Source organism: Camelus ferus, chromosome 12 (assembly GCF_009834535.1).
Source record: "Camelus ferus isolate YT-003-E chromosome 12, BCGSAC_Cfer_1.0, whole genome shotgun sequence".
Taxonomy (NCBI): domain Eukaryota; kingdom Metazoa; phylum Chordata; class Mammalia; order Artiodactyla; family Camelidae; genus Camelus; species Camelus ferus.
In genome coordinates this window covers 39,163,259-39,171,454 of record NC_045707.1, presented here as the reverse complement: position 1 = coordinate 39,171,454, position 8,196 = coordinate 39,163,259, and positions in this window count along the sequence as shown.

Here is an 8,196-nt window from a genome sequence, read left to right as displayed (position 1 = left end):
GTGCGTGCATCACTGGGGGCTCCATGTCCAAATTTCCTCTTCTTTTAGAACACCAGTCATGTTGTATGAAGACCCCGCCCAGATGCCCTCTTTGAACTTCAACCACCTCTCTAAAGACCCCATCCCCAAATACAGTCAGGTTTGGAAGTTAGGATTTCAACTTAAGAACTAGGGAGAGGGAGGGACACCATTCAGCCCATAAAACACATTCATTCTCAAACATTTCAGGGCCTGCAGTGCCCTGTGCTAGACCCACATTCGTGTCAAGCTAAAAGGACAAATGACATTGGTTTCCTTTTAAAATAAATGTATTAAATAGCGGTATAGCTGATACATGGTATGGAAAAAAAATTACAAAGGTGAGTTTTTTAGTGACTCCAGTTGAGAAAACACTGAAGAAGATGAAAACAAGAAGTGAGAATGCAGACTGACATAATCAACAAGCTTATATAACTCTTTCCCTACAAGGAGAAAAATACACACTTTTCTTTTACATCCATGAAACATTTCTTGAAACCACAAGAGAAACCATAGTCCGTTTCACAGAAATGTGGTATCACAACTCTAATACCTGATTACCTAAATCAGAAGCAAAAATGTAATTCAGAAAACTTGCCCACCTGGAAACTGAGAAACAGTCTTCAAAAACTGAATCAAAGAGGTACTTAAACTATAATAATTGAAAATAACAGAAAAGAGAAATACCTATGGGATGCAGTTAAAGTTGTACTCAGATGAATATATTTAGAGCCTTTTTTAATTAAAAAAATTAATAAATAAAAATTTTTTCAAAAAAATGAAATAAAGATTCAGTTGAAGAAACTATTAGTTTTAAGTATACAGCATAGCTAAGGTGACAGAAGGAAAAGGAAGCTGTGCACCAGGCATTATGCAGGATAGTATAGACTTTATTTTTTAAATTCTCACAATAATCTAGCTAGGTCTTATCCCCACCTTCCACAGGAGGAAACTGAGGCCTAGGGAGATTCTGTAATTTGCCTAACAATCTGTGATTCCTAGATTACAAAACTGAGATCGAATCTAGGTTTCAAGCGCTTGTTTAAATACAGATTTCAGGGCCTCACCCCAGACCAGCAGAATCAGATTCCTCAAGGGATCAACCAACCTGGTGATCTGTATTTTTATCAAATACTCCAGGTGATTTTTATGAGCAAGCCCGTTTTGTAAACACAAGAGTACATCCTATGGAAAGACTACTCTGAACAGAGTAGTAACAGCAAAAGGGAATTTAGTACTTTCTTGTCCAGGTACTTTGCACGTATTGACTCCTTTTTTAGAATCCTCACAATAACCCGAGGTAGGGATCATTAATGTCCCATTTTACAACTTAGGAAATGGGCATAGAGAGGTTAACAAACTTGCCCAAGGTCACAGCTAGTAAATGGCAAGACAAGAATTCGCACCCAGTGGTCCTGGTTCTGGGCCTACGTTCTCGGCTGCTACTCTGGAAAAGATTACCACCCACCCCCAGCCCCCGCCCTCAAGTGGCGGTCCAGACCCAGCACTCAGTGGGGTCCATCAAGTGGAAGATGGGGAAGGAGGGGCGGCACTGGGTTTGGCAGTGTTTACACAGAAGGGCTCATGGCAGTCAGAAGACGAGTTAGTGTTGCTCAGGGAGAGAAGGCTGGGCTGTTTTATCCACTAAGTGCAGTGAGCAAAAGACCTAGTGTTAACAAAAAGACTTGAGACCTTTTAAAAACTGCTTCAAAAGATGAAGAAAAAAAAAATCAATGCAGCAAAATTGCAGTGGGCAAATCGTTAAGTGTCTTCATTATATTATTCCAGCCAATTAAATGCAGTTGGATCCAATGCTCATATATTCATAAACATATTTCACGTGGGAAGGGGATGCATTTCATTATGTTTGGAATGATATGAGGATAGCTCTGCTAGTACAAGTACATGGCGGGGTGTGCGAGGGGGTGGGAAACAAAGGCCTTAAAATGGCCCTGAGAGGAACTGTGAAGAGAAGAGGCATTATTATTGGAGCTGTGGACCAGGAGAAAGAACTACACATCCAGGGCACTTTCCATGCAGTGAGTGGTTCAGTTAGTCTTTGTAAGAACCCTCAGGACCCATTCTTCAGGTGAGCAAAATGAGGCTCAGAGTCACTGGTCATTTGTCCAAGCTCACATGGCTTGTGAGGCGCAGAAAGAGAAGGTGTGCCCCCTAGTGTCCATCTCTGTGAACAGCAGGCTACCCCTTCTGCCTGGCAGCCATGGGTTTTGTTTTGTTTTTTTTAATTTTTTAGTTGAAATGTAGTTGATCTACAATGTTAGTTTCAGGTGTACTGCAAAGTGGTTTGGTTATACATATACATACATCTATATATTTTCTTTTCAGATTATTTTCCACTGTATGTTATTACAAGAAATTGAATATAGTTCCCTGTGCTATACAGTAGGTCCTTGTTGTTTATTTTGTATATAGTAGTGTGTGTCTGTTAATCCCCCACTCCTAATTTATCCTTCCCCATGCTTTCCCCTTTGGTAACAATATTTTGTTTTCTATGCCATGGGTTATTTTTTAAATATGTTTATTGTGGTATGGTTCCTGTACAGTAAACTATACATATTTTAGATATACAATTTGATGAAATTTTTTTAGCAGCTTAAAAATTATTTTCTTGGTTTATTTTATGTTGCTGCTACACAAGCCATCCCTTTTTGTGTGTCCATCAATAAGATATCTGTGGTGCTTTTGTACAAAGAACAAAGATGCTTTTTATCAATTTTCAGAAGTCTATAGGACAAACCATTCATGCTGTCAAACTCCTTAAAACCCTCTCAGCAAATAATGAAATCCATCAGTGACAAATGACAATATACTAATTTGTTAAATGCAAAACAAGAGCAACATTCAGACAAGAAGCTTCATTTCATGTTATATCAGCACTCCAATTTGTACCAAGTTTATGGCAACCCATGGATCATGCAGTATTAAACGGGACTGTGTTATAATGACTAAAACTGGGACAATAAACTGCCCTTAGCTAGAATGCTGATAGTGCAGCTGACACACATGCTGTGATTCTAGCACATTCACCTTCTTACAAACTACCAGAAATTCTATGAAGACACCTATTTCTAATAAAGAAAATATACATTTACCAGAAATATATTTGGTATAACCCAAATAGATGGGTTTCAGGTAGATGAGAAAAGAAACTCAAGAAATAAAATTGAAGTCCTAGAGAAGACCTTAAAACTCAGTCCAACAAGACCAATCAGAGGAAAATGAAATTCTTTTTTTATTTATCAAATTTATTTTTTTATTATGGATATTGTTATAGCAGAATATAAAAATTAAATGATAAAAGTTTTTCTAAGAGTACAATTTAACTTCACCTTAAAAAAGTTCATCTATTTTTTAAAAAAATATACATATTCAGGTAAAAAAGGCTCTTTGACTTAAACTTATGACTTCAGAATTAAACTCTAGAAATAAATGCTATGGCCATCTAAAAGTTTATATTGACAAACTGCATACATTTTCAAATTATAATCCAATATTTGTACACAGAATAACTATATATACACTTCACTTACATTGCTGATACATAATAGTTACCCAAACTGTCTTGAGAAATGAGGCTTAATATAGATGCAAACTAAGTAGAAGATCAGTTTCAATGACATTTCTTTCACAACTAATAAGAGATAATCCAAACATTTGCTGACTATAAAAAAAAATCCCATGCTTCGTGTGTGCTCTGGGAATTCCAGTATTATTTTAGATGAGAGATGTTGACATGAAGGAGTTCACTACTGTGCTCACTTGTAAAGTTCGAGGAACTCTGGTCTGAAGGAGGGGATTGCCCTCCATCCATTGGCCTCAGTGCAGCTCAGGTGGGGATCTGACTGAGTGAGTGAGTGCAGCCTGGCAGCCTGGGAGGCCTGAGTGGAGGCGAGGGAACAACACGGCTTTAATACGAGGGCCCACTCCTGGGAAAGGGACCATCAGGACTTGGTGCTTGGTCCCCTGGCTGGTTTGTAAAAGCCCCTTGTGATGTGCTGATTCTCATGACCTCTTCCAGGAACTTGAGCGCTTTTAGCATCTCCGCCCTCTCTTGTATAGACTGCAGGGATCTCTCTGTCTTCAGTTCTTAGACGAGAAAATTGATTTCCTTCCTCGAGCTCAGGTTGACCATCATCAACTTTCTCTAAGTGTCAGCGAGGCTGGGTATATTTGCTGGCTCCTTCTCTAGCCTGGCGTTCTTTACAGTTGTCTCCATCCTGGCACACTCCTTTTTAGCCACACAAAGCTTGTTGATGAGGTGGCATTTCTCCTCAATCTGTGCAGCCAGTGTTTTTGCCAGTTGCTTTTAATGTCTTCCATTAAGTTGACTTCTAACAGACTGAATAAGTCTGAAAGTAAATAAGATACCCACCAAAAAGGTGAGGACAGGCAGACTCAACACTGTCTCCCAGTGGAGGCTCTGGAACATGAACTGAGGAAACAGGCCATTGGGCGGCAGCAACACCAGGACCGCACTCAGCTTCCTAAGGATCAGCCCAAAGCTAAGCTCCACAGAGGATGGCAACCCCTCCATGGCACTGACCCACCACAGGGCTCTGCCTAGTTACCGTGGATCCACCAGCCACAACAAGTCCCAGGGAGCACCCCAACATTCCACCTGGAACCCAACCAGCAACTGACATCCCAGATCGGTCAGTTCTCTGGTCAGTGTTGGTGGGGAGGGGGAGGGTTGTCAGAGGAGTGGGTTGTAACTCAAGTGTCATTTTCTCCTTTATTGTCTAATGGTAATTTTTTTCTTACCTCTTTCTTTTTGTGTTTATACAATAAAAATCTGTATACAATAAAAATATGGTGAAATGTGTCAATGTAAAGTTTATGATTTTAGAAATCTTTCAAATTCCTAACCCTCAACAGTATCAGAAAAGTCAGTGTATGAACCATATGTTTGAATCACATACATTAACAGAGAATATATACCCTTGTCACATTTCAGTTGAAATACACACACTCTCATGACATGCATCCCAATTTGATGAATTTTGATAGATGTATACACCAATGAAACCACTACCACAATCAAGATAGCTAACGTTTCCTCCCTAAGAGGTGCAATTTTCAAATTCCCAATTTATCCCTTCCCATCCCCTTTACCCTCTGGTAACCATTGTTGTATATGTTTGTGAGTCTGTTTCTGTTTTGTAGATAAGTTTGTGTCATTTTTTTTTTAGACCCCATATGTAAGTGATATCATATGACATTTTTCTTTCTCTTTCTGGCTTACTTCACTTAGAATGGTGATCTCCAGGTCCATCCATGTTGCTGCAAATGGCATTACTTTACTCTTTTTTATGGCTGAATAGTATTCCAATTGTATAAATATACTACATCTTCTTTATCAAGTCATCTGTTGATGTACATTTGGGTTGTTTCCATGTCCTGGCTATTGCAAATAGTGCTGCTATGAACATTGGGGTACATGTGTCTTTTTGAATTATATTTTCTCCAGATATATGCCCAGGAGTGGGATTGCTGGATCATATGCCATGGGTTATTTTGATTGGAACACAAACTATCCTCTTGAATAAATAAGGCCACAGAGCCTAAAAAGTTACAGGGCTTGCAAATCAAAAGAGAAGGACAAATACTTTAGCAGATAATGTGTGGCAGACTCGATCGCTGTCTGTGTAACTGTAAAACCTCATCCTTATCTAGCACTGGATAACAAAGGTGAGACCTAAATGTGCATGGTACAGCCGTGAAGTTTATGTGGTAAATACCAAAAATATCTCTGTGACCTAAAGGTGGAGGACTTCATAAACCATGGCCTCAAAGCACAAGTCATAGGGCACAATGTCGAATGCATGGACTGCATTGAAAAGTCTGACCCATAAAGACTATCATGGAAAAGAGTTATTAGAGAGACAACCACACTGGGTGAAGACAGTTTTAGTGTCTAAACCTGACAAGGGACTTAGACCCAGATGACAACAAGGAATTCTGGCTCATCAATAAGAAGACAGGAGCCCCCAAAGGAAAGCAGGCAGAGGACATTGAATTGGTTATTCCTCAAAGAAGAAACACCAGAGTCTCTAACAAAACATGAGAAATGTACAAACTCATGAGTGATTGAGGCAAATTAAATTAATGAGAGATCGCCTTTTACTCATAAGATCTGCAGACAGAAAGCTGATGAATGCCAGGTGGGGAGACTCCCGGGCTCTGCTGGTGTGAGAATAGACCGCTTACTTCTTGGTGTGCAGACAAGTCAAGCACTGTGTGCCCCAGGACCCAGCATCCTGCTCCTGGGCATCAGCCCAGAGAAGCTGATGGACGTCTCACACGTGTTCAGGAGGGAGCATGCATGAAGACGTCTGCTGTGGCATCATTTGTGATGTTAAGAAGGTGGACCCAATCGTGACATCTCTCATTGAAGGATGGAGCAGGCCAGGTGGAGGTGGGACAACGCAGCAATATAGCAGGATGTACCATGACAGGGGTAGATGTGAATGAAAGACAACACAAGAAAGAGAATGAGCACATCCACCTGTACATGAACAAACAGATGAAAGCACAGCCTTGTGCCTTCCCATTTAGGAACCCTGTAAGGGGACATGGTGGTGGGTTTTATCAGGAGCCAATACCCCCATCCCCCTTCCCAAAGCCCTAGTGTAGGAAGGGGATTTTGTGGGATGAATCCCCTTCTAAGGAGTGACATGGTGATTGGCTCTGTCACCAGTACCTACCTTCTCTGGCCCTCTTCTGCATAGTGAATTTGAGCCTAGTAGTTGGTGAAATGAATTTCTCACAGTGAAGTGAGGAGACAAGAAAATGATTTAGAATGCAATTACCTTGCTTCCTATGTGGCTCACCAGCTTAATGACTGCCTTATTCTAAATCTCTTTTTATGATTCTTGTGGCATTCATTCTGCCGAGGTCCACATCCAGGGCTATTAAGCAGAGGAAGGGAAGAAAAGACCATCTGTGGCTGATCTGGCCTGGATCTGCTAAGGGCTTGTCCCTGGCGGGTATGGAGTCAGGTGGCTCCAGAAGACGGATGGGGCTCCCCCACGCCACATGCAGAATTTCAAGAACTGGGCTTCCCACGGGCGTAGCTTGCTGTCACTGTCATCACTCTGCCCTCCCCTGAGCCTCTGAAATCAGAAGGATGCTCTAATAAAAATGCCGTCTGCCACACACCATCTTTCCTGCATTATCGCATCCAGCTCCCAGGTGGACCCGAGTTGAGCATTATCAGCCTATTTTTCAGAAGAACCTCCTGGTGGTAACACAGATGCAGAAAGTGGACAATCTAGTTTCTTCAACATATAAAGTAGAAAGGGGCATAAGACGGAAGGAACCAGTGATCCTGGGTGACCAGCCCTGGAGCACCCCGCCCACCTCCCACTGCTGGATGAAGGAGAAAGAAATGTGTGGCTTCTCTGGACCACCCTTTGAAGATACAGCACTTTGTGGTCTCTGATATAGCAGCTTAGCCTGTATTCCAGCTAATACAGTCATTTAAATCTTTTTTTTTAAAGAAAATATTTAATGATATGAGAAAAAGCTTATAGATTACAGCTTAGGAGGAAAATCAGTATATAAAAAGGAAACTCATAGGGCAGTGTAACTACTCTGTACGATACTGTGATTGTGGATACGTGTCATTATACATTCATCCAAACCCAGAGAATGGACAATACCAAGAGTGCACCCTCATGTAAACTATGGACTTTGGGTGATAATGACGTGTCATTGTAGGTTCATGGATTGTTAACGGCGGGGATGGTGGCGGTGGTGGAGGCTGTGTAGGTGTGTATGTACTGGGCAGAGGAGAGGGTTATGTGGGAAGTTTGTACCTTCTGCTCAATTTTGCATAAACCTAAAACTGCTCTAAAAAATAAAGTCTAGTTTAAAAAACCGCCGTCACATAGGTGTACATCAAATATGAAAGAAACCCACATGTTTCTCTGGGGTGTGACCTCAGCCTTCTTACGGCTCACTGAGAGGCCCACACATTTACTGAAGGCAGCACCTGGGACTTGGAGTTTTGTATCCTAGTAAATAACATAAGAGGCATCTCTGTGAGAGATGTTTAGGTGGGTTCCCCAAGGTTTAGCTGGGCCTGGGTCTCAGGATCCCTCCAACCAATGAATGAGCAAGAATTCAGAGATCACAAGAAAATCAAGCCTGCTACTA